Below are 27,083 nucleotides of genomic sequence, written 5' to 3'. Positions count from 1 at the left end.
CACAAAAAATAAAATACCTAGGAATACAGCTAACAAAGGAGGTGAAATATCTCTGTAAGGAGAACTACAAAATACTGCTCAAAGAAATCAGAGATGACACAAACGAATAGAAAACATTCCATGCTCATGGATGGGAAGAGTCAACATTGTTAAAATGGCTATACTGCCCAAAATAATTTATAGATTCAATGCTATTCCTATTAAACTACCATTGACATTCTCCACAGAGCTATAAGAATTATTTTAAAGTTCATATGGAACCAAAAAAGAGCCCAAATAGTCAAGACAATCCTAAGCAAAAATAACAAAGCTGGAGGCATCACATTACCCAACTTCCAGCTATACCAGAGGGCTACAGTAACCAAAACAGCACAGTATTGGTACAAAAGTAGACACATAGACAAATGGAACAGAATAGAGAACGCAGAAATAAGGCTGTACACTTGCAACTATCTGATCTTTGACAAACCTGACAAAAACAAGCAATAGGGAAAAGACTCCCCTATTCAATAAATGGTGCTGGGATAACTGGCTAGACATATGCAGAAGATTGAAACTGGACCCCTTCCTTACAACATATAAAAAAATCAACTCAAGATGGATTAAAGACTTAAATGTAAAACCCAAGCTATAGAAACCCTGGATGACAACCTAGGCAATACCATTTTGAACAATTAATTGGTCTTTCAAGAGACTTAGTTGTGAGTGGTGCAGCAAGATGGGTGGAAGCAAGCTTCCTTTTCTTTTTTCTTTTCTTCCTTCCTTTCTTAATGGGGAAAGATTTAAATGTGTTCATAGTCCTGGGAGAAGGTGCCTGGGGAGAGAGAGGTTGAAGGAGAAGAAAAGCAAGAGGAGTGTTTCTGAAGAAATAGAAAAGGACTGAGAACCAGACACTGATGGGGGCTTGCATTTGGAAACAAGGAAAATAAACAAGGGTGGAGTTGTAGAACCATTTTGTATGATATATCTCATAACCCTAGTGTCTGAACTCTGTGATCTGACTTTGCTGCCTGTGGACTTTTCTACGTATTGATTTTAGTGTCTTGTTCCCTGTGTATTATGTGATTTTTTTGAAGCTGTAAACTGTTTACTTTCCTTGGAAATTTGTGGTAATTCTTTGAGTCCTTTGTGGAGATTTTATTCCTCCAGAGAGGATTTTCTTTGCCTTCTGCAAATCATCTCAAGGCAGTACCACCGTGTTAATTCAGACAAATCCATTTGAAGGCTGGCTTGTGGTTACAAGGTCTCAGGGGAGATTTTCCCCACTCCAACACCAAGATCAAAACATACACATTGCTTCGTCCTCTTTTGCACGATGGGTTTATTTCTTATCTACTCCACCCTTGAGGGTGTATCCTTTGGGAGGAGGTACCAGGTTTGGGTGGGGTCTCCTAATACACTGTCTATGTTAGTGGCATTTGAGGCTTTACTTCACAAACCCCAAGCCGTTGCAGCTGTCGAAACAGAAACCCAGGGTAAAAGGTGTCTTTGGTGCTTGCTTACTTCGAGTTCTGGCTTTCATTTCGTTTTGGCCTTTGTAGATTCTCTTCCTATTGTGCTAGCCCAGCAATGTGGTTTTATTTTTACATTCTTACATATTTTATCCAGTGTCTTAGTTTCAGTCGAGAAGGTAGTTCAGGATATCAAATCTGCCCTACTGCTAGAAAAGGAAGCCTGGTGTGCCTGCTATCATAACTTTGGTTTTGACAAGCAAACATGAACAGTTTTTGCCTGCTGGGTTTACAGCATATGAACCTTGTTGCTATGCAGCTGTTGTTGGAAAATAGTCTGTGGGCTCAGAGTTTCTAAACCAACCGTTTATTGGATGCCCAGAGAAGGAAGGAAAGCGAGGGCCCTGGCTTGCTGATTACAAACCATCTCCATGGTCACAGGTTGCTGGGTGCTCCTTTTACAATGTTTTCCCAGCAGCATTCAGGCAGCAGTAGCTTCCTTTGATCATTTTTCAGTTTCTGTTATTTGCTAATGAGAGAAAGTTTATACCTGCTTGTGGGGACATGAATGAAGAAAGAGAAGGGACTTTGAAACAGGAGAAGAGAGCAAACTCAAAAGGTAACTGATTGTTTCCATAGGACCCTATGGGAGCAAATAGCCCATTTTTGTTTTCACTTGTGCAGCCAGTTGGGGAAAGGAGAGAAACATAACTCATCCAGGTCTGAGGTCTAAGTTTGAATATTTATTGTGCCTCACAGATGATCCCCGTTTGAATCATCCAAATTAGGAAAGAGTTTAAAAAATTACTGAGTAATAGTCTGGCAGAATTTTAATGTGACGTTTCTTGTTGTCTTTAAGTTTGAACAGAGGCCCCAAAGGCTGAGAGCAAAATTGTAGGTACTTAAGTACTTTTACAATCTAAAGCAAGGTGCAAGATTGTCTATATTAGCCAGACATTATATATTTATATAAGAGATTTATTATAAGGAGTTGGCTCATGTGATTATGGAGGCTGGTAGTCTTGAGGTCTGCCGTCAGCAAGCTGGAGACCCAGGAGAGCCAATAGTGGGGTCCTAGTTTGAATGCTGTCAGGCTCCAGACCCAAGGAGAGCTGATATTTCAGTTCAAGTCCAAACACAGGAAAAGATCTTGTCCCAGGTCAAGCACTCAGGAAGGAGTTCCTTTTTACTTGCAAAAGGGTCACCCTTTTTGTCCTATTCAGTCCTTCAACTGAGCAGATGAGAGCTGCCCTTTAAGAATGGCAATCTGCTTTACTTGGTCTACCAATTTAAATGTAAATCTCATCCAAAAACACCCTCATAGGCATACCCAGAATAATGTTTGACCAAATATTTGGGGTCCCCATGGCCTAGTCAAGTTGACATATAAAATTAACCATCACAGGGAACAAGAGAAATGTAAAACAGTTGCCCAAATTGAAAACATACGATGAGATGGTAAATTTACACCCACCTATATCAGTAACTTCTGATGCAAATAATCAAGAAAAAGAGAGATTGCACAAATAACCAATGTCAGGAATAAAAAAAGATTAATAACTCCAGATCTGCAGACATTTAGATAATAATAAGAGGATAATATAAACAACTGCAAATAAATTTGAAAGCTAGGTAAAATGGACTGATTCCTTTGAAAAGTAACATCAGAATGGACTCAGTGAAAATTAGAAGTTTGAATAGTCTTGTAAGCATTAAAAAAATTGTATATGATCTTTTCACAAAAACAAAAAAGTCTAGCCCAGATTGTCCTTCATTGGTGAGTTCTGCCAAACGTTTAGGTATGAAATAATTCCAATCTTATGCAAACTCTTCCAGAGAATAGACAAGGAGGGAGCGTTTAAAAAATACTAAAATTATGAGACTCATAGCATGATCTTGAAACCCAAACCTGAAAAAGACAGGACAGTAATGAAAAGGAAAATTATAGGTCAATTTCACTTATGAACATAGATGCAAAAATCTTCAGCAAAGTAATAGCCAACAAAATAGTAATATCTCACTTATTTGTGGGATCTAAAAATCAAAACAATTGAACTCATGGACCTAGAGAGTAGAAGGATAGTTACCAGGGGCTGGGAAAGGGAGTGGGGAGTTGGAGGGGAGGGTGGGGATGGTTAATAAGTACAAAAAAAAAAAAATTAGAAAGAATGAAGAAGACCAACTATTTGATAGTACAATAGGGGGACTATAGTCAATAATAACTTAATTGTACATTTTAAAATAAAAAGTGTAACTGGATCATTTATAACCGAAAGAACAAATGCTTGAGGGGATGGACACCCCCTTCTCCATGATGTGCTTATTTCACATTGCATGCCTGTATCAAAGTATCTCATGTACACCGTAAATATATATACCTACGATGTACTCCCCCAAATTTAAAAAGATATGTAGTAATACATAAAAAGTCTAATACATCGTGATTGTATAGGGCAGGAATACAATGTTGATTTACATTTCAATCAGTATAATCTACCACATTCATAAAGGAGAAAAATTATATGGTCATCTCAGTAGACACAGAAAAATCTTTCGATAATTCAACATCGATTTGTTGTAAAAATTCTAAGCAACTAGGTATAGATGGGAATTCATTGCTGTGTGATAAAATTTTGGTGACAAGACAGATTCCTGCTATCACTACTTCTACTCATCACTGTACCACAGAGCTTAATAAGATAAAGTAAATGTATAAGGTTTAGAAAGAAAGAAATAAAGTTGTCATTATTTGCAGATGATCTAATTGTGTGTTTATTTTGATTTTATACATAAAAAATAGGTTACTAGAATTAATAAGAGCGCTTACTAAATTTTCTGATGATTAAAATAAATGTGAGAATATCTTTTCATTATATCAGTAATGAATAAGAAACTAAAATTTAAAAAAACATAGCTTAAAATAGCATAAGAAGTATCTACTCTCTAGAAAAGACACGGAAGAACTTTACAGGGAAAAATTAAAGTCTTTGTTGGGTAATGTTAAGGAAGCTGTTAATGAATGGAGAGATACGCTATGTTTGAATTAGCAAAACTGACATTTTAAAAATGTCAATTCTCTCCAATTTGATGTACAGATTCCAAGCATTTACAATAAAAAAAATCTTCACAAAGATATTGTTTGTAGCTTTTCATGGCGGCATGTGACAGGGTGATGCTGAAAAATTTATATGGAAATTCAAAGGATCAAGAATAGCTGAAACATCATTGAAGAACAAGGTGGGCTGGACTTGCTCTACTAGATATCAAGATTTATAAGCAAGTACAGTATTTAAGACAGTGTAGTATTGGCACTGGGATAGACAAAAAAAACTAAAAGGAAAAAGAGCCGAGAGACTGACTTTTGTGGATGTGAACAGTTTGTTTATGATGAAAGTACCACCGCTATGCACTGTGGGAAAATGTCCTCAAAAAATGACACTGGGTCAATTGGGTATCCCCAAGTAAAAACAATGAACCCCAACCTCACATCGCACACAAAAATTAACTCTGTTTGCGGTATGTACTTAAATGGTAGGTAAAACTATTAATATAAAGTTGTAGAGAATATTGTTTATTGCTTTATTGGCCCCAATTCTTCTCTCCTCCCTGTGCCCATGCCCTTTCCCAGGTGACTTTGCAGTTCCTCTCACAAAAGGGGAAGAATATGTTTTTCCTCCCTGGACTCTATATGTTTGGCTTAAGTCTTTCGGTGGAAGTGACAGTATGCCATTCTGAGCCTAGGCCTCAAGGGACCTTGGACATCTCTACTTGCCCTCTTCCACTTTTGCCATCCCCATGAGAAGGATATGCCTGATCCAGTCCACTGACCCTGAAAGGGAGATGAGAGACACACGGGTGGAGCTCTCTGGTGAAGCTGCCCCAGCCAAACCCAGCCTGGAGCCAAGCCCAGCCAAGATAAAGTGAGCCCATCCTAGACCAGCTGACCCAGGCACCTGAATGAGAACAAACTAATTTTTGTTTTCCATCACTGAGCTTTGGGTATGTTTGTTAGGTAGCAATAAACTAACATTAGAAGGTGATATAGGCTATATGACTTCCAGATAGGCAAATGTGTTTTAAGCTAGTCACAAAAGTACCTGCTCACTATAAAGAAAAATAGTTTTTATGTTAAAATCAAGAATCCTCATTTATCAGAAAATACTATTAAGAGAGTAAAGAAGCTTGCCATAAAATGGAAGGTGATATTTGCAACCATTCAACAAAAAACCAGTATCAAGAATATTTTAAAAATTCCTACACAGAATTAAGAAAAGATAATTTGACATTTTATATAAAAGCCCATCCACCTTTTATATGCACCTGTTGCATATAAAAATGAGCAAAAAGACTTGAAAGAGCATTTTGCAAAAGAGTAAATCCAAATGGACAATAAACATATGATAATGTTCTCAATCCCAGAAACCAGGGAAATGTCGATTAAAGTCAACAACCAAGTGGTAGCTTAGAGCCCAAGATTAAAACAATGTCAGTGAGAAAATACCAACTATAGAGATAGTCAGGAACCTTTAAGAAGCAAGATGCCGGATGTTACATTGAAAAATATGTGCTGAGCTGTGCTGCTCTGTAACTACCTGTTGTGAATCTGACCCACAATGCCTGTGAGAGTGGTGTTTTCTCTGGAGGACTGTAAGGAAAGGACAGTTGCCTTCTTACTTGTGTTGCTATGGGGCAGAGAGAACACTGCAGGAGGTGAGGGGCAGAATAGAGCGTATAAACTCAACTGCAGTGTGAAAATGCTGGTTACCTCCACCATGTCTTAGGGTATAGCAGTCATATGTTTTGAGTTGGGTTGATTCCATCCACCTTCAGGGATAAGCCCTGATTGCCCTAAGCCATTCATCATAATCCCACTTCCTTGGCCATGGATGGCTATATAACCTAAATTGATTCAATCAGACTGAAGCTCTGGACTCTTGCTGAATATTAAACACACATATGACCTGAAAGTGCTGCAGCCAGTTTGCTACTATGAGGAACCCAGTCTGAAGACAAATTGTATACAAGGGAAGGGGCAGAGCCAAGAGAATTATGGAATGAAATCCAGTTTGATTAGATCATGCCTGAAACTTTTCTAATTACTGCACCTTTCAGTTATATGAACCAATGAATTTCCTTTATTGTTCAAGCCAGTTTGAGCTGGCTTTCTGCTAGTTGCAATAGAAGCATCCGTAGAAACTACAGCAACAGGTGATGAGGAAAGACGTACTGAAATTTCCACAGGATCTGGTGATGAGGAGAAAGTACAAGTTATACCACCAAATATGGAATGGAGGCTTAGTAGGTTTAAAAATAATATTAAGGGGGAAGTTTGACTGAGGAACTCTGGCAAATGACACTTGACTGACATATACATCTAGTAGCTTAGTGAAGTTTAGGGATGAGTCCTTGAGAGAACCAACTAGAAAGCCTTTTAAAACTCCTTTGAAGATAATATAAGCTCTTGAAAGGATCCCAAAGAGCAATCATTTCATCAAACAGCTGGGGAAACTGAGGCCCAAAGAGGTTATGGTTTAGATAGTACTTAAGATGGGGCCAGGTTCTGGGTGTCCAGAATTCTCATGAGGGTTCTATCAACTCATGAAAGCTCATGATCTTAGATGTGTATAATGAAAAACTTTCATTTTCATCTACTCACATTGAATCTCACTGACTGTATTTTTTCTTCCTCACTCAACTTCTAAAGATCTTTTAGCAATTTAGCAGCAAATAGGTCACTGACACTCAAATTTACCATCACTTGCTGATGTGGGGAATTCCTGGGGTGCCCTGGGGTGTCCAGATCAGTTATATAAGCCCTGAGTGAGATTCATCTGTCACGGAGGCTTTCACTCTGCTCATTGCCTGCTTAGCTCCTGGTGGTTTGAAGCTTCCCTTGGATTTGGCATCTCGTCCTGGGTTCTTGCTCCTACTCTCCTTGGGGTTCGGTTCTCTCTCTTGGATTTTGAGCACAGTGGCACCAACTCCCTAATTCCTGGTGCAGGTGGAGCCTGCTCTGGCTGTGGTTGTGGATTCTGCCATGATCTCTCCAGGTCCTACCTGAGAATTTGATAGTCCTTGACTTTTTTGTTTTTACCCCCGACATGGCTTTGTCATGCAGTGTGATTCTATCTGGTATCTACCACCTTTCTTGTCTTTACACCACTCTTTCAATCCCCACCTCATTTTCTTTTGCCTGGACCATTACAATAGTTACTAAAGGCCCTAAACCAAAAAGATCTGAAGAAATGTGTACCTTTTCTGTGGCAATAATGTAAATAATAGAATTTGTTAAGCACTTAATGTGCAGAGCTCTATTCTAATCTCATTATAGTTATTAACTCTCCAAACAACCTTATGCATTATTGCCATTTTTTTAACTGTGAAACTTAAGCACAGGGGAGTTAAGTAACTTGCCCAAGATAACAATGACAGTGGTTGGTTTTGAATCTCAGAGGTCTGGCTAGAATAATGTTTGACCAAATATCTGGGGTCTCCATGGCCCAGTCAAGTTGACATATAAAATTAACCATCACAGGGAGCAGAAGAAATATAAAACAAACAGGATAAATTGAAAGTATACAGTGAGACGGTAAATTTATACCCAAACATATCAGTAACTTCTGTTGTAACTAATCAAGGAGAGAGAATGTACAAATAACCCATGTCAGGAATTAAAAAAGATTAATCACTCCAGATCTGCAGACATTCTCCTGAATCCTCCAAGAGGCTGCATTCTTAACTCCATACTAGTAATTCACCAAACACTGGATAACTGTTATGTGTCAGGCACTGTGCTAGGCACTGAAAATATTGAGTAAATACCTGCTCCTGGGGAGCTTACAGGCTAATGGAAGTGACAGTTATAAACAAAATGTTACATCATCTACAAGTGCTTTAATAGAAGAATGTATACCATGATGTGGCGATACAGAGGACGGACCTAGGGAGCTGTGTGAGGCTTCAGGAAGACATCCCATTTTAGCTAATGTGTCAGAACTGAGTTGGAGTCTGATAGACAGTGAGGGAGTGTGTTTAATGGATGCTGGAACGGAGACTAGCCCAAGGGATGGTCTGTCTTATCCAGGGAATGCCAAGGAGCTGGGTGTGGCAAGAGCATGGAGTGTGCATTTGGAGGGGCAGGTGGCTGGGGGGCAGGTGGGAAGAGGTGGGGAGTAGTGGATAAAATGGCATTTGAGACCAAATTTAAAGGATCTTGTCTCCATAGCTGCTAAGTCATAAAAACTTTATTTTGTGAAGAACAGAATGACATGATCAGATTTATGTGCTGTGTTTTGTTTTGTTTTTTGAGACAGGGTATCTCTCTGCCACCCAGGCTGGAGTGCTGTGGCACAATCATGGCTAACTGTAGTCTCTGCCTCCCAGGCTCAAGGCATTCTCCCACTTCAGCCTCCAGAGTATCTGGGACTACAGGTGCACGCCACTACACTGGGCTAATTTATTATTATTTCTTTTTGTAGAGACAGGGTTTTGCCATGTTGCCCAGGCTGGTCTCCAACTCTTGGGCTCAGGTGATCCACCCACCTTGGCCTCCCAAAGTGCTGGGATTACAGGTGTGTGCCACCACGTCTGGCCTCTTAGATTGATGTTTCATGAGATAGAGTACTGGACAGAGTGGAGGACACATTCATCTAACAAATAAATTTCAATTACACAAGACCCTATGCAGATAACTAGATATAATCTCAGATCTTGAGAAGCCCACATATGTTCTGAAAGAGAAGATGTCCATCAAAACCTCGTATTTCAAGGAGTTGAACATTGAGTCCTATGTGAGAAGTCCTGAATGCTCTAAGGGCAGTGACAGTTCAGACAGGAAAGATTCCTTTAGGCCAAAGAGGGTTGCAGGAAGTGGGGCTGGCATCAGAAGGCTGGGTCCTGAGAGATTATTATGATTTCAATATGGCTTGACGCTTGACACACGTTCTATCACAGCTAGGTGATAGAAATGACCATTGTGAGTGTGTGGAAAGGTGATATCCACATCGGCCGGAGCGCTGGTGTGTAAAGCCAGGTCTTGGTTGACCAGCTGAAACATGATTCCCAAAGTGCAATACCTCAGGCAATGTCCTAGATGACTTTTGGTGGTACATGGTAGACATTTAAAGTTTATTAGTTAGGTGTTTATATTAATATGTACTGAAAATACTTAAACAAGAAATGATAATGTTGCTTCTGACTACACAAGAAAATGAGACAATTTAATCAATAACTGGAAGTAATAATATGGATGGTGCACAGATAAGACAAAAAGTGTTGAGGACATATGCAAATAGCTGAACATTTGGGGGAACTGGGCTAAGGAGTTTAGGAAAATGTAGGAGGGTAGGCACCGTAAGTGTTAAAGAGTGGTGCTTCTTTAGAAAGATCAAGCTGAGAGCTGGTGTAAAATGGATTCAAATTTTAAAAGTAGAGGCCTGAGCTGGAGATACCAGTAAGGAAACTGTGATATGCATCAGTGGAAAGAGTTTCCTTTATAAGGCATCTGTGCTACTTTTCCTTCACGCGTCGCTATACTTGCTCAAGGTCTCACTGTAAATGTATCAGCTTGTTTCACATGGAAGTGACGCTTGCTGTCAGAAGCGCCCACAATCTCTCCTGCTGCTTTGCTGAAAAATAGACATTTCTTGATTTTGGCAGTGGTCTTTTGACAATTTGACACATTACACATCACAGTTTCATTTCTGGACTCCTTTCCTTGGAATCAATGCCACTCTTTTTGCATCAAAAAGTTTTCATCTGAACGCAATGGGAGAAGTCTTCCAGGAAAAAAGGTAAAAATAAGACTTCCAAAAACTATCAGGCCAGTGCCTCAAAACTGCACAGAAACCTGAGCTCTATTCCAGTGAAACTAAGCAGTACAGAGGCAGCAAAGGCTCCTCGTCCCACCCCAACGTCCAACTCTCGTGCAATGTTTATCTTCAGTCCTTTTGCAATGTCTGCTTTCTTTGAAGAATTGTGGATTTCTTAAGATACCGTAAGCCACATTTGCAATGTTCTTCCTGTGAGAAATTATGTATTACATTAGCACATTTTGAGCAAATCTTGCCTATTCAGGAAGGAAATTACCGTAGCTATTTCAAGGGATGGATCTCTTGGAGAAGGAGAAGTGGCTCTGGTCCCTCTTGGATGCTTTCTGTTTAAAGCCTTGAATGCTTTCTGCTGGCAGATCCTATGGACTCATTTTCTTGACATTTTGAACATACAGAATCTTGTCTATAGATAACACTTATCCCTTCCTTCATTCTCCCAAGGAAGGGAACACTTCGGGGTCAACCTTCATCCTTAGATGAATAGGTTTAGACATACTTATTAGCAGAATAAGTACACTCCTCAGTTTCCTCTGCCACCTCTTACTACTTTCGGTGGCTTATGTATTGAGTGATGCCTTATCTCTCTGAAAGCTACAGAGGAGTCAGAGAGTGAGGTGTGGGGAAGGGTTGCATGACATGTGACCTTATTTGAGGCGCCATCTAGCAGCCTCTTTGTCTACTTCTCATCTCCCAAGCCTCCATATGGCTTGCCTCTTGAAAAGATGGTGTCTGAAAGAGTTGCTGCCTAGGCAAAACCGCAGGTAAATCCACTTTGTGCTTGATGATCCTCCCACCTTTCCTTTGGAATCTGTAGTAGATATCTGATGGATTTTGTTTTACCAGAATCCCTTTCAGTTCTTTGGAAACATCACCACAATTTCTTTGTGATTTTCCTGTGGGAGCAACCCTCCCCCCTCGGAAGCTGTTTTTTGTCAAGGAACTGTCAGTTTAGGTGTGTTGTCCTCTGGCAAGAAATGAGCATGTGACTGGGCCAGGTGCGGTGGCTCACACCTGTAATCCCAGCACTTTGGGAGGCTGAGGTGGGCAGATCACGAAGTCAGGAGATCGAGACCATCCTGGCTAACGCGGTGAAACCCCATCTCTACTAAAAATACAAAAAAAAAAAAAAAAAAAATAGCTGGGCATGGCAGTGGGCAACTTTAGTCCCAACTACTCAGGAGGCTGAGGCAGGAGAATGGTGTGAACCCAAGAGGTGGAGTTTGCAGTGAGCTGAGATCACACCACTGCACTCCAGCCTGGGTGACAGAGCGAGACTCTGTCTCAAAAAAAAAAAAAAAAAAAAAAAAAAAAGGAAGAAACAACAACAACAACAACAAAAAGAAATGAGCATGTGACCCAAGTGTGGCCCATCAGAATCTGTCTCTGTGGAACTTGAATTTTGAGAAGAGTGACACAGGGCTCAAGAATGGCTGGAGCACATTTATCCTGAGGTGGTGTGTCTCAATCCCTGCCACCCAGATCTGCAGTACCTTTTTTCCTTCCGTCCATCTCAAGGACCAGTTGTTCAGCCTTTCCTTTGATGCTACGACATCTTCTTGAAGTAAATTAGATTATGTTACTGTTGCTTATAATCAAAGAAACTTGAAAAATCCATCCTCTACTCGTTTTCTTAGTCCTCTTCTAGGCTTCTTCCCAACTTAAGACTCTTTAGTGGTGTCCTAGTCCATTTGGGCTGCTATGAAAAATACCATACAGTCAGTGCCTTATAAAAAACAGAAATTTATTTCTCATGGTTCTGGAGGCTGGAAAGTCCAAAATCAAGGTGCTGGCAGATTTATTGAATAGTGAGGGCCCACCTCCTGCTTCATCGGTGACACTCTGTTTGCTGTGTCCGCATGTGGAGGAAGGGGCAGAGGAGCCTTCCAGGCCTCTTTTTATAAGGGCACTAAATCCCATCACAACCCAGAACCCTCATGACCTAATCAACCCCTAAAAGTCCCCCTCCGAATACCATCACATTGAGATTAGGTTTCAATATGTGAATTTTGAGGGGACACAAACATTCAGATGACAGAAAATGGCTTCACATTTCTATAAGAATAAGACCCGAGTCTCAACCACAATCTGTAAGGCACAGCGCTGTCTGGCTATCTGGCCCATGGGGACTTCTCTGCCCACCCTCCCACCCTGACTTCTCCTTGGCTCCCTCTTCCACGCTACTCACTTTCTCTCGTTTCTTTGGGTGCTCCCTGCTCTCTCACCACAGGGATTTCACAGCTGCTCCCCTCTGCCTGCAATGCTCTTGAATCTGCCTTCCCCTACCCTCCACATGCCCTTGGTAGGGTTGATTAGGTTAGGGACTTTCTTAATGCACCTGGTACTCCTACATCATGGCACTCACCTCAATTTGTAATTGGATATCTACATGTTGATATGTTGATTATTTGATTATCGCTTATTTCCCTCAGTAGACTATAAGCTTCAAGAGGACAGGAACTATGCTTCTGTCCATGATTATATTCTGGTGTTTGCAACAGATGTACCTATGAAAAACCCAAAACATCTTTCAAATTTCTTTCTTTTTTTTTTTTTTTTAAGACGGAGTCTCACTCTGTCACCAGGCTGGAGTGCAGTGGCGTCATCTCGGCTCACTGCAACCTCTGCCTACCGGATTTGAGCGATTCTCCTCCCTCAGCCTCCCGAGTAGCTGGGACGACAGGCACATGCCACTACGCTGAGCTAATTTTTGTATGTTTTATAGAGATGGAGTTTCAACATATTGGCCAGGATGGTCTCCATCTCTTGACCTCGTGATCTGCCCACCTCGGTCTCCCAAAGGGCTGGGATTACAGGTGTGAGCCTTTGCGCCCAGCCTAAATTTCTTAATTATAGGTTCATGGGTACATATGCAGGTTTGTTACATGGATATATTGTGTGATAGTGAGGTTTGGGCTTCAATTGGACTTGTCACCCAAATAGTGAACATAGTACCCAATATGTAGTTTTTAGACCCTTGCCCCCTGCCTCCCTCCCTTATTTTTGAAGTCCTCAGTGTCTGTTGTTCTCATCTTTATGTATACCCAATGCCAAAAAAATTTTGTGGAATTAATACATTTTAGAAAGTGAAGTCTGACCTTGTCAGACCACCTGATAGATGAACCTGTATTCCCAGCCTTCTTCTCACAATAAGATTTCTGAGCTTCCTCTGCTGCCTTTAGGGCTCTGGTCTGCATTAGCATTTTATGGCTGGAATAGTTTAATAGAATACATAAGCATGGTTTTTGCTAACATGCTTTCCTACGGTTCTTTCTCTGGCTTCCTATTGTACTCCTGTCTAATGTTGACCTCCTACCACTTGATTATGTTCTCCTACTGAGGCCTATTTTGTGATAGAATGGTTACATTCTTGAAAGCAAGAACTAGGGGGTTAAAGGCTAACTCTTTTCCTGGTTCTGCCCCTTTGTAGCTGGGTGGACATTGGCTAATTTATTTAATTTCACTGTAACTTAATTTACTAATTTTAAAAATGAGAATAATATCTGTTCCACTAAATATAGCTGTCCCTTGATGTCCATGGTGGAGCAGCTACAGGACTTCCTGCAGACACCCCAACCCACAGATACTCAAGTCCTTCATGTAAAATGGTGTAGTATGTGCATATAACTTACACACATCATCCCGTATACTTCAAACACTCTTTAGATTACTTAAAATACCTAATACAATGTAAATGTTATGTAAATAATTGTTACGCTGTATTGTTTAGGAAATGATGACAAGAAAAAATGTTTGGTACAGACACATCCATTTTTTAAAAGAAAAAGTTGAACCTGTGAATGCAAAGAGATAATGAATGTCGAGGCACTTCAGAAAGTTGCTAAATTAACATATAGTGTAAGAAGTATTTATCATTACTTTATACCTGCTGTGGTCTAAATGTTTGTGTCCCCCCAAAATTCACATGTTAAAATCTAACCCCCCAAGTTGATAGTATTAGGAGATGGGGCCTTTGGGAGGTTATTAGTTTATGGGGTGGAGCCCTCACGAATGGGATGAGTGTCCATACAAGAGAGGTCTGAAAGAAAACTCTTCCACCGTGTGAGGACACAGAAGGCACCATCCATGAAACAGAAATCAGGCCCTCACCACACATTGAATCTGCCAGCACCTTGATCCTGCACTTTCCAGCCTCCAGGACTTCGAGAAATAAATTTCTATTGTTTAAAAGCTATACAGTTTACGGTATTTTGTTGAGAGCCAGAGTGTACTGAGATGATACCTTTCTGATATTCATAATAAGATTTGGTTTCTGGTAGGCACTCTCCAAATGCTATAGTGCTTTAGTGTAGCTGCACTTATTTCAGGTATTGAGTGAAATAAGATGTACTACCAGTTACCCTGAGTGCCTACCAAGAGCCAGGCACAGAGCTAAGGGCTTTGCATGTGCTGCTTCCATGGATCCTTGCAATATTATAAAACTGACATTAGTTTTTCTCATTTGACTGAGGACAAAATGAGGCTAGAAGAGGTTAAGCGACTTATTCAAGGCCACACAGCTTACAGACTGGGGAGCTGGGATTCAAGTGTAAGCCACTGACTCCAAGGGCAGTGCTGTTCACCAGGGTCCACACGGCCACCCTTACCCTGCACATCCTTTCCGGGGCAGACCAAAGGTTATACTTTACTGAGGGCCTCCTATGTTCTGGACACTAAGCGGGCTGATACGCGTACTTCCCCTCACCTAATGTTTACATATTATCATCATTTCACAAATGAGGAAACAGAAGCTTAGAGCAAAAGCCTGCACTGTCACCCCTGGGTAGGATACAGAAAACTGCAACAGGCCCTCACTGCTACTATTGCAATAATAGAGAAAAGTGGATCAATTGTGAAAATCCCATGTTTAAAGACAATGGAGACCAGTGGAAGCAAAAAGCAGGACAACTGAACTAGGGAAGGAAGCGTCCTTCCTAAGCCCTCATCCCGCCTCACTTTTTTCCCTGGGAGCATTTGCCTTTTCTGAGCTTGGATGAGGGCTTGACCTAAGCCAGCACAGACTCTGAAGAGAGAGAGAGGAAATAGAGGTTGTGGCAGCCTCTGGGGGCTGGCATGACAGACTAGAAACCAGAGGAGCCCTAAAAGTAAGACAGGTTTTCCCCAAGGGACATTTGCTGAGCTCTGGGATACCGATAAGGAGGCTCAATAACATAGGATCTAACACTCACTAAATCTGGGGCTGAGTGCCCGCATCACAAGACAATTTTGTTTTGAATTTCTTTCCTGGGGCCTGTCAAGCCCAGGGGATCATAATTTGCCCACCTTTTCCTTTGGGCATTTACATTCCTCAGCTCCAATTGTCTGGATTTTCTGTGGCAGGTAGATTTTTCCCAGACATTGGCGCCCCCTGCTGTCAGACAGCAGCTTTGCAAGGACTTGGAGCCTGGCTCACAAACCATCATGATGCTGATGGGGACAGAAAATAAAGGGTCACTCAATGTCTGCAGGGTACTGCTGGGCTTGGTGGGCTACGCGGGAAAGCACAGGTCATCTGGAATGCCTCAGACTGCCCCAGCCCCACGCTGCTGCTGGCTGCTTCCTAGTATGGGCAGAGTCTGGGACCTTGGGAGCCTTTTACTGTGCTCCCAAGAATCAGGGATTTAACCCCAATGGATGATGATTTCCAAAGTCTGAGATGGGCTAGTCTCACTGTTCTCTACCAGTGAGACTTGTCCTGAGTGTTAACTCTACCTGACTTGTCCTGAGTGTTAACTGTCCAGACTGGTAGATACCCGTGGCTCCAAGTCCCCGGCTGTAAAATGAAGTCAACGGTGCCCACTGCACAGGGCTGTTTGTGCGTTAAATGAGACGGTGTGTATGCAGTGCTTAGCATTGCCTGACGTACAGTTAGAGCTGGGTTACTAGTGAGAATAGCAGTGGTAATTCTTGTTGTTAGGCTCACCCCCCATCCGCCTCAAGCTCCTCAAAGTCGGCTGCACTGGCCACCTTAGTAGTTCTTAGTAGTGGTGAGAACTGGCCTGCACGTTCTGGGCCGTTCAGACATTCTCAGCCTTCCTTCACATGCTGGGTGCGAGGGAATCCGTGGGTGTGGGGGTGAAATGCTGTCTGGGGACTTCTTGGTGCCAGACTTCTGGGATGAAACAGCCTGGATCTGGGCCTCGGTCCTCCAGTTTCCTGGGGGAGCTGAGACCTTTGGAATATGGGCCTTCATCTCTGGATTGCACCCGTTCCCTGTTTTGTAGTTTCCCTAGTTCTCAGGTCCCCCAGTCACCAGCACCCTTAGCAGCAGTCTCACAGAGGTTTATTTCCTGGCAAGAAAGAAAACTTCTCATCACTCTATTTTGAAAGCACACACCATTCCTTGGGTGCCCATCTGCACTCCCAGGTCTTGGCACCCACTCCCTCATGGGCCCTGCTGTGATCCTGTCCCACAGTAGGCCTTGCCTCACCTCTGGCTGGAGAGGTTGCAGCTGGTTGCCAAGCCCCAACAGCACTCTGCAGACATTGAGTGAGCCTTTATTTCCTGTCCCCATCAGCATTATGACTCAGTTTGTGACTTTTTTACTTGCTCACGTATGTTATCTTAGGTTTGCGCCTTGCGACTTTGTTTTGTCCTAGGGTTGCCAGATAAAATGCAAGATGTAGAGTTAAATTTGAATTTCAGATAGATAAGGAATCATTTTTTTAAGTGTAAGTGTGTCCCAAATATTGCTTTTTAAGTTTGAGTATGCCCCAAATATTGCATGAGTTATCCTCATCTTAAAAAATGATTCCTTGTTTATCTGAAGTTCAAATTTAACTGAATGTCCTATATTTTTATTCACTAAATTTCTATTCACAGTTAACTGGGTGTCCTGTATTTTTATTCAGTAAACTTGGCAACCCTGTTCTCATCTCCCCCATCAGAGGGGCCCTTCCTGAACTCAGGAACATTCTGAACTTTCTCGGGGAGAATCCAGCCTGACTGCAGGGACTTAACCTCCCCGTTTAGAAGAATCATAATGAATGATTTCTTCCTCAGACTGGGAGCTCCTTGAAGGTAGGACTTGTGTCCCCTCCCACTGCCACACCTTAGATGCTCAAACTAGGGCTAAGGGGCTCAGCACCTTGTGAACAATGTAGGTCCCATTGCGACTAAAACCACAGGGACCTTGGTGCTGTTTGCCTGCTCAAGGGACTGTATTTCCTGAAATGGCACAGGGCTGGTGAGCGGCAGGGAGCCTTGAGAAGAAATCCCCTCGGATCACATGTCCCGTGACACCTGCCGGGCTGGGGAATGTGCACTGAGCAAGGTGGGCTTCCTGTGGGATCCTCATGTCATTTTGCCAGATACAGAGGTGCGTTTTACCCTTTCTGCCGCGTATGATGTGAGATCGTGGGCAGGCCTGGACCCTGTTTTCTCTGCCCGATGGCCTCTCAATTTCTTGCCTCATCTCAGAACAAAGGCTGACTCCTTATATAGATGAGGGGAAATGATTTGCCCAGACACCAATCAAATTAAGGGAAGAATTTGTACCAGGATAAGTTCTTTTGGTTCTCAGTCCAGTGCTCAGCACAAGGCTGTCTTTCTATGGGTAACAAGGACCTGAGGCAGGACGTTTACTGGAGCCCTGAGCCCTGGCAGCAGCAACTGGTTATTGCTTCTGTTCTCAGCAGTGATGACAGAGAGTGTCAAAACCGAATATTCACTGGAGGCAGAGTCTGAACACTTCAAATAAGATGTGGTGAATCATATGGTTGAAGGGAAGTCCCTGCAGGTTATACACTGATAGCCTAGCTAATTTTAGGGAGATAGACAGGAAGAGCTTCTGGTGTTTATGTTTTGAAATTTCCCTTTTTTTTCTCCATAAAGGAAAAATAAACTTTGTTCTTGGGTGGTGAAGCTGAGGAGGCCTCTGGAAGCTGTGCTCAGTTAGTGACAATGCCAAGGTCTGAACACTGCTGTAGATTGCCCCTGGGCTCACAGGATCCATTGCCTTCCCTTCCCCTGTCCTTAGCTCTCCACTCATTTCTGGAAACCCTTGCAGTGTGCGTGGGTCACTCCAGATGTTACTGTGTTAGAGGCATAGAGGTTACTGGGTCCTACCTGCAAGGGTGTCTCTTTCTCAAAAGGGCAGACTTTTCTGCTTTTGCCTGAGCTCTCCTTAGTATATTATCTTTCCCCCACCCACATCATTATCATCCTTTTTGCTATATATCAACCCCCGGAGTGGCCCCTTAGAATCCTCTGTTGGGACTTGCCCACGGTCTCTGACAGGAGACGGGTACTTCTGCAGTTGGGATTTTTAAACTGGAGCCCTTTTCCCTGGGGCAAACTCTTCCCCTCAACCTCTTGTCAACCTGGCAGCTCTTAGGAGTGATTAATGGGGTAGTCTTTCATTACATTGCCAGAGGGGAGAAGGTGAGGAGGCTGAATGAAAGGGAGAGGGCCCTCGGTCTTGGGTGGGTGGGCTTGTCTCTCTGGAGGGGCCCGGAGGTCCTTTTAGTACCTGGGATTTCATGCACAGATTCCTCTGTGGTCAATAAATTACATTTTAAAATGTTTTAACTAAAACGAAAGTTTTAGAAAGGACTGTCTCTCCAGCCTTGATGCTTTGACACAAGAAGAATAGTTTATTCTTAAACAAGGCACACACAAAATATTTACCATAACATTGATTATATTACAGTAACGAATTTGATTATTTGACATCTTAAAGACAAGTTGCATATTAGGAGAAAATATTTGGGATGCATGTAAGTTGCAAAGGTTCAGTTCATATTATATATAAGAACTTCCATAATTCAATGAAAAGAGATCAAACAACTCAATAAGGAAATGGATAAATGACACAAACAAGGGTTTCACAGAAAAGGAAATATATATGGTGAATAAATACATGAAGAGATATTCAACCTCATTAGTTATCAAGGAAAAATAAAGACAATAGTGAATTAACATATATCTATTCAATTGGCAAATATTACAGCTTGTTAACATAGGGAATTGGAAACAATTAGAGAGTCACCTATATATTTGATAAAAATGTATTGACCCCTACTTTGCACTTGTAAACCAAAAATAAAAATCTAAGGCCACACTCACCCATCTGAATGGACTCCTTCTCTTGGCCAAGGACATTCCAAAGTTAGTCTCAAAAACTAGTTTTAGGCCATGGTAGGAAGGGGGAGCCAGACACGCCTCATTACACCGTCCTCTCCTTTGGAATTACTGATAGAACACACTCTTTAAGTCTGATACAATTTATTCTCTCTGAAGCTTGCTACCTGGAGGTGTCATCCGCATGATAAAACCTTGATCTCCACAACCCCTTATTATAACCCAGATGTTCCTTTCTACTGATAATAACTCAACCAATTGCCAATCAGAAAAACTTTGAATCTGCCTGTTACTTGGAAGCCCCCCACATCCAGCTGTCCCACCTTTCTAGAATGAACCAATGTATATCTTACATGTATTTAGTGGTGTATCATGTCTCCCTAAAATGTACAAAAACCAAGCCGTACCCTGACCACCTCAGGCACATGTTCTCAAGATCTCCTGAGGGCTGTGTCATGGACCATTGGTCACTCATATTTGGCTTAGAATAAATCTCTTCAAAGATTTTATAGAGTTTGACTCTTTTTGTTGATACACTGGATTCTCTTTCAGGTGCTCAGGATATGGCAATAAACAAAGAAGATAAAAATGCCAGTTCTTGTGATAGCTTACATTCTTTTGGGAGGAGATAGAAAATAGACAATAAATGTAATAATTAAATAAGTTATATCTTATGCTAGAAGGGGAAATATATAGGAGAAAAAGAACAACTGAGAGTGATGATGGGATAATTTTCCAATTAAATGGAGCATTCAGGATGTACCTTATTTAGAGTGTGACATTGGAGGAAGACTTGAAGGGCATGAGGAAATGGCTTGTGCAAATGCCTATAGGAAGAATATTCCAGGCAGAAGGGACAGCCTGTGTGACAGCCCTAAGGTGAGAGATCAACAGGATTTCTTACACCTTGTTGAAGGGAATGTAACTTAGTACAACCTCTTTGAAAATCAATTGGCATTATCTTGTAAATTTGAATATCTCGTAAACAGCAGTTCTACTCTTAAGTACATAGCCAAAGGACACTGTTAACATGTGTACCAGGGGAAATTTGCAAGAATATTCATAGCAGCAATGTTCAAAAATTAAGCAACTCAAAGGTCCAGGCTTAAAAGTTTTAAACCATATTGTTTAGGCATGTTTCAATTGTCCATTGTGCATAACAAATAATCCCAAAGTTTAGTGACTGAAAACAACAACAATCATTAATAATCCTTTATGGTTTCTGTGGGAAACCAGAAATTTGGACAGGGCATAGAAGAGATGGCTTATCTCCATTATTACACCTGGGGGCTCATCTGGGAAGACTTGAAGACTGCAGGGGTGACTCAACATCTATGGTTTACAACTATCTGGAAATGTAAGGAGTCATATGTTTTGGAAGCATGGCAGCATCTGCTTCTGGGGAGGCCTCAGGGAGGTTTTACTCATTGTGGAAGGCAAAGCAAGAGCAGGAGTCTTACATGGCAAGAGCAGGACCAAGGGGTTGGGGGAAGTGCCGCACACTTTTAAACAACCAGATCCCATGAGAACTCTTCCATGAGACAGCGACAATGGGATGATGCTAAACCATTCATGAAATATCCACCCTAATGATCCAGTTACCTCCCACCAGGTCCCACCTCCAACATTGTGGATTATAGTTTGATATGAGATTTGGGCAGGGACACAGATCCAAACCATATCATTCTGCCCCAGCCTCTCCCAAATCTCATGTCCTTCTTACATTGCAAAATACAATCATGCCTTCCCAACAGTCCCCTAAAGTCTTAACTCCTTCCAGCATTACTCAAAAGCTCAAATTTCAAAGTCTACAAGACAGGTCCCTTCCTCCTATGATCCTGTAAAATCAAAAACAAGTTAGTTGTTTCAAGACAAATGGGGGTATAGGCATTGGGTAAATACTCACTTTCCAAAAGGGAGAAATAAGTTAAAAGAAAGGGGCTACAGGCCCTGTGCAAATCTGAAACCCAGAGGGCAGTTATTAAATCTTAAAGCTTCAAAATAATCTCCTTGGACCCCACATCTCACATCCAGGGCACACTGGTGCAAGGGGTGGTCTCCCAAAGCCTTGGGCAGCTCTTGGCTTTCCAGGACCTGTGGCTGCTCTCATGGGCTGGTGCTGAATACCTTCAGCTTTTCCAGGTGATGGGTGTAAGCTGTTGCTGTATCTACCATTCTGGGATCTGGAGGACAATGGCCCTATTCTCACAGCTTCACTAGACACTGCCCCAGTGGGGACTCTGTGTGGGGATTTTAACCCCACATTTCCCATCTGAAATGCCCTAATAGAGGTTCTCCATGAGGGCTCCATCCCTGCATTAGTCTTTTGCCTGGATATCCAGGCTTTTCCATACATCCTCTGAAATCTAGGTGGAGGCTCCCAAGACTCAAGTCTTGCACTCTGCACACTCACAGTCTTTAATACCATGTGGAAACTGCCAAAACTTATGGCTTGTACTCTCCAGAGCAGTGGCCTGAGCAGTACCTCAGCCTCTTTGAGCCACAGCTGGAGTTGGAGCAGCTGGGATGCAGGCAGCAGTGTCCCAAGGTTGCAATGGGTGGCAGGGCTCTGGGTCTAGCCTACAAAATCATTCTTCCTTTGTGGGCATCTGGGCCTGTGATGGGAGGGGTTGTCTTGAAGGTCTCTGAAATGCTTTTGAGGCGTTTCTCCCATGATTTTGACCATTAACACTTGGTGCCTCTTTACTTAAGCAAATTTCTGCAGCCAGTTTGAATTTCTCCCCAGGAAATGGGTTTTTCTTTTCTACCACATGGCCAGGCTGCAAAATTTTCAAACTTTTATGCTCTGCTTCCCTTTTAAATATAAGCTTTAGATTTAGGTTATTTCTTTGCTCATGCATATGAGGTTGTTAGAAGCAGCCAGGTCATATCTTGAATGCTTTGCTGCTTAGAAGTTTCTTCTGCCAGATGCACTAAATCATCACTCTCAAGTTCAAAGCTTCACAGATCCCTAGAGCAGGGGCACAATGCCTCTAAGTTCTTTGCTAAAGCATAGCAAAAGTGACCTTTACTCCAGGTCCCAATAAGTTTCTAATTTCCATCTGAGACCTCCTCAGCCTGGGCTTCACTGTCCATATCACTATCAGCATTTTGGTTACAACAAATTAACAAGTCTCTAGGAAGTTCCAAACTTTCCTTAATCTTCCTGTCTTCTAAGCCCTTTGAACTGTTCTAACCTCTGCCTGTTACCCAGTTCCAAAGCTACTTCCACATTTTTGGGTATGTTTATAGCAATGCCCCACTCCTTAGTACCAATTTTCTGTATTAGTCCTTTCTTGCACTGCTATAAAAAACTTCCTAAGACTGGGTAACTTACAAAGAAAAGAGGTTTAATTGGCTCATGGTTCCACAGGCTGTACACAAGCATGGCAGCATCTGCTTCTGCGGAGGCTGCAGGGAGTTTTTACTCATGGTGGAAGGCAAAGCAGGAGCAGGTGTCTCGCATGGCAGGAGCAGGACCAAGTCGGGGCGGGGAGGTGCTACATACTTTTAAACAACCAGATATCATGAGAACGCTATCACAAGACAGCACCAAGGGGATGATACTAAACCTTTCCTGAAGGACCCACTCCCACCAGAATCCACCCCCTGGTGGGAGGTGATCCAATCACCTCCCATCAGGCCCCACCTCCAACAATGGGGATTACAATTTGACATGAGATTTGGGTGGGGACACAGATCTAAACCACATCACAAGGTAATGTTGTAACAAAAGCATATAGGATAAAATATATTGTTTTGATTATTTTTGAAAAATACAACTTGCCACGGTCCACCCTCTGGCCACAACAACTCACATCCCTCTCATATGCAAAATGTACTTGTCTTCAAGACTCCTAAGGCTTAGCCTATTATGGTATCAGCTTGAAGAGTAGGTATCATAACTTAAATCAGGTCCAGGTGTTAATGAGGATGTTCAGGTGTGGTCTTCAAGGATAAACTTTAATATGTTCCTCTTGATCTGAAGAACTGCGAATTAAAGAGGTAAGATTTCTTGCCCCCACACATCCAACATACAATGGTGGGTTAGGCACACATAAGTTATAGACACTTCAGTTCATAAAGAGGCATATAGCAGTCACTGGTCCATAGCAATTCTGAAATCTATCTGGGTTCATATTGCCAGTTATAATTAGGTTTAATTCTACTCTTTGGAAGTTGTTCTGAGTATCTCTTCACTTTCCCCTCTGGGCTCTTGGGATCTTGAGCTCTTGGTGTTGCCTTCTGAGTTATTCTTCTTTTCATATATAGAACAGCTCATGTTTATAGCTGAGTGATTTTCTAATTCTGTTCTCTTCTTGTAGAGGGTTTGGAGTCTAAAGTCCTCTTCATTTTGTACTGTCCCCTTCAATCTAAACTGGAAAAATCATTTTAAAACTTTGTGTGCTTTTTATGTTTCAATTTATATCCACTTCATTAATCCAAAGCCACATTCATGATGATCTGAGAGATAAGGCCTTCTCTACCTTGGGCACCCAGTGAGGCTCTGTGGGACAATGCCCTAAGATTTTAAGAAGTTCTATTTTTTTTTGAGATGGAGCCTTGCTCTGTTGCCCAGGCTGGAGTGCAGTGGCGTGATCTCAGCTCACTGCAACCTCCGCCTCCAGGGTTCAAGCAATTCTCCTGTCTCAGCCTCCTGCGTAGCTAGAATTACAGGTGCATGCCACCGCACCCAGCTAATTTTTGTATTTTTAGTAGAAACGAGGTTTCACCATGTCGGCCAGGCTGGTCTTGAACTCCTGACTGCAAGTGATCCACCCACCTCAGCATCCAAAAGTGGTGGAATTACAGGCGTGAGCCACTGCACCCGGCCTGAAGTTCTATTTTTTAATAGAGAGGATCTGCAAGCCATGCCCTTCATATTCTTATAAGGGAGAAAGCCCTTCAGACTGACAGAGTAAAGATCTCTGAATATCTACTCCTCTATAAAAGCAACTGGAACATTGGCAAAAATAGCATTTCTCAATTATTTCCACAACTCTGGAAATTAACCAAAAGCTTGTAAAAGTTCAAGGAGTGTTTATTTAAAAAAATTGGGTTAATCTTGGCAACATAAAGCAAGATTTGTGACATTTTTATTTCTCAATTCTCATTCCCCTTGCCCCAGCTCTGCGGTAGCCTTGAAAATCAACAGCCTTGGAGCCCTGATACCTGTGATAATTAACTGTCTTGCCAAAACTAACTGGAGAGGGGCAGGATGGGCTTGGAGTGCCCCCCTAAAAGCTCCATCTCCAGAGAATTATCACTCTCTGACCTCCCTGGAAAAGCCTTATTCACAGGACTTATCTTTATTTGCCTGACTAGGTTCACTCAGAAAAGCCCTACTCCTAGGGTATTTTTCAAAAAACAATCAGCTGCAACTGTTTCACATCAAGCTGCTTGAGTCAGTGATACCACCTGGGGCACTGGCCAAGAAACTTAAAAAAATCTAAGGAATGAAATATCCACAGGGATCTTTGTAAAAGTATAACATATTCCTGTGGATCTAGGACATGAGCATATATGGGCGATATGCATATGCCCAGGAAAGACGTGAGAAAGTCCACATCTCTAATCTCTGGCTGACATTGAGGCTCTGCACAGCAAGAAGTGAAGGGTTAGCAGAGTTGTAAACTGCTGGAAACTGAAGATATGTCCCAACATAGAATCCTTGGCACAGGACGGGAGATTAATTGCTTCAAGACATTTAAATAAGCCTCTCTCCAATTATTAGCCAATCACCAAGCTAGTTGAATACATGCTGCACATGACAAAGATGATAGACTACAGAATTATTCTAGGAAACAAACAGCAGCACTTACTTCACTTAGCAAACAACAGCAAAAATAACAAACTTGGAGAGGATGGGTGGGAGGAAAGGAGGATCTCATTTTCAGAGTTGCCACATTTTATTATTTAAAATGTCCAGTTTTAAATAAAAGATTAAAAGCTATGCAAAGAAACATGACAGTATGGCCCCTACACATGGATATGCAGTTGACAGAAACTCTCCCAGAGGAAGCCCATATGTTGAATTTATCAGACAGAGAATTTAAATCAGCTGTTATAAATATATTCAAAGAACATAATTAAAGAAAATTATATCTAAAAATTAATTATGTCTAAACATTAATTATGTTTAAAATATTGCAACAATGTCTCACACAAATAGAGACTATCGATGAGTCCGAAATTATAAAAGGAAACAAACAGAAATTCTGGAGTTGAAAAGTACAAAAACTGAAATTAAAAAGTCACTAGACAGTCTCACCAGCAAATTTAAGCTGGCAAAAGAAAAAATCAGCAATCTTGAAGGAAGGTTAATTGAGATTGTTCAATCTAAGTAATAGAAAGAAAAAAGAACTGAAGCTCAGAGATATGTGGGTCTCCATCAAACACACCAACATGTGCATAATGGGACTCACAGAGAGAGAGGAGAGAGAAAGGAACGGAAAGAATATTTAAAGAAATATTGGATAAAGCCTTCTAAAAGCTGATGAAAAATAATCTTCCCATCCAAGAAACTCATAAGCTTGAAGTAGGATAAACTCAAAGAGATCTAAACACATTATCATCAAATTGCTACAAGTCAAAGACAAAGAGAGAATATAAAAAGTTGCAACAGAAAAACAACTAATCATGCAAGGGCTCATTAATGAGACTAATAGCTAGCTTCACATCAGAAGGCAGTGAGATGAAAAATTGAAAATCCTGAAAGAATAAGGCTGTCAACCATGAATTTTATATTAAGCAAAACTATCCTTCAAAAATGAAGGAGAGGTCGGGCTTGGTGGCTCACGCTTGTAATCCCAGCACTTTTGGAGGCAGAGGCGGGCAGATCATGAGGTCAAGAGATTGAGACCATCCTGGCCAAATTGTTGAAACCCCTTCTCTACTAAAAACACACAAAAAATTAGCCAGACGTGGTGGCATGCACCTGTAGTCCCAGCCACTCAGGAGGTCGAGGCAGGAGAATTGATTGAACACAGGAGGCAGAGGCTGCAGTGAGCTGACATAGCACCACTGTACTCCAGCCTGGTGATAGAGCAAGACTCCATCTCAAAAAAAAAAAAAAAAAAAAAAAAAAGGAGAAATTTAAACATTTCAAGATAAACAAAAAAATTAATGAAAATAACTAGAAGAACTTCTCTATTAGAAATACTAATAAGAGTTCTTTCAGGTAGAAATGAAAGGACTGTTGCAATAGCTTGACTCCATGTAAAGAAATGAAGAGCATTGTTGAAGGTTACTACTTAGGTAAATTTTTAGCTACACTGACCAAGAAAAAAAGGGAAGACCCAAGTTTCTAAAATCAGGAATGAAAGAGGGGACATCACTACTGACCTTACACAAATAAAAATCAGGAATGAAAGAGGGGACATCACCACTGACCTTACACAAATAGAAAGGATTATAAGGGAGTACTTATATTTAACAACAATACTCACACTTAACAATTACACTTAATTATATGCCAACAAATTAGGTAACTAAATGAAATGGGAAAATTCCTAGAAAGACACAAACTACTAAAGCTGACTCAACAATAAATACAGAATCTAAATAAACCTATAGCAAGTGTTAAAGACTGAATGCTTGTATTCTCCCCAAATGTGTATGTTGAAGCCCTTAACCCCAGTGTGTTGACATTTGGAGATAGGGCCATTGGGAGGTATTGGGTTTGGATGAGGTCATGAGCATGGAGCCCCTAAGGTGATATTA

At 41.6% G+C, this 27,083-nt stretch overlaps 1 long non-coding RNA gene across 1 annotated transcript in view; it reads left to right on the top strand.

The window, feature by feature from the left end:
- Positions 1–656: 656 nt before the first annotated feature.
- The window catches only part of LOC111549612, a 142,630-nt gene continuing 116,203 nt past the window's right edge, over positions 657–27,083 (top strand). Inside the window, exon 1 of the long non-coding RNA XR_002733781.1 lies at positions 657–2,070. This is a non-coding gene — a long non-coding RNA (uncharacterized LOC111549612). The remainder of the gene's footprint in view (positions 2,071–27,083) is intronic.

This window comes from Piliocolobus tephrosceles, chromosome 1 (assembly GCF_002776525.5).
Source record: "Piliocolobus tephrosceles isolate RC106 chromosome 1, ASM277652v3, whole genome shotgun sequence".
Taxonomy (NCBI): Eukaryota; Metazoa; Chordata; class Mammalia; order Primates; family Cercopithecidae; genus Piliocolobus; species Piliocolobus tephrosceles.
The sequence above is the reverse complement of the archived record's forward strand: the minus strand, read 5'-3'. Positions and strand labels throughout refer to the sequence as shown.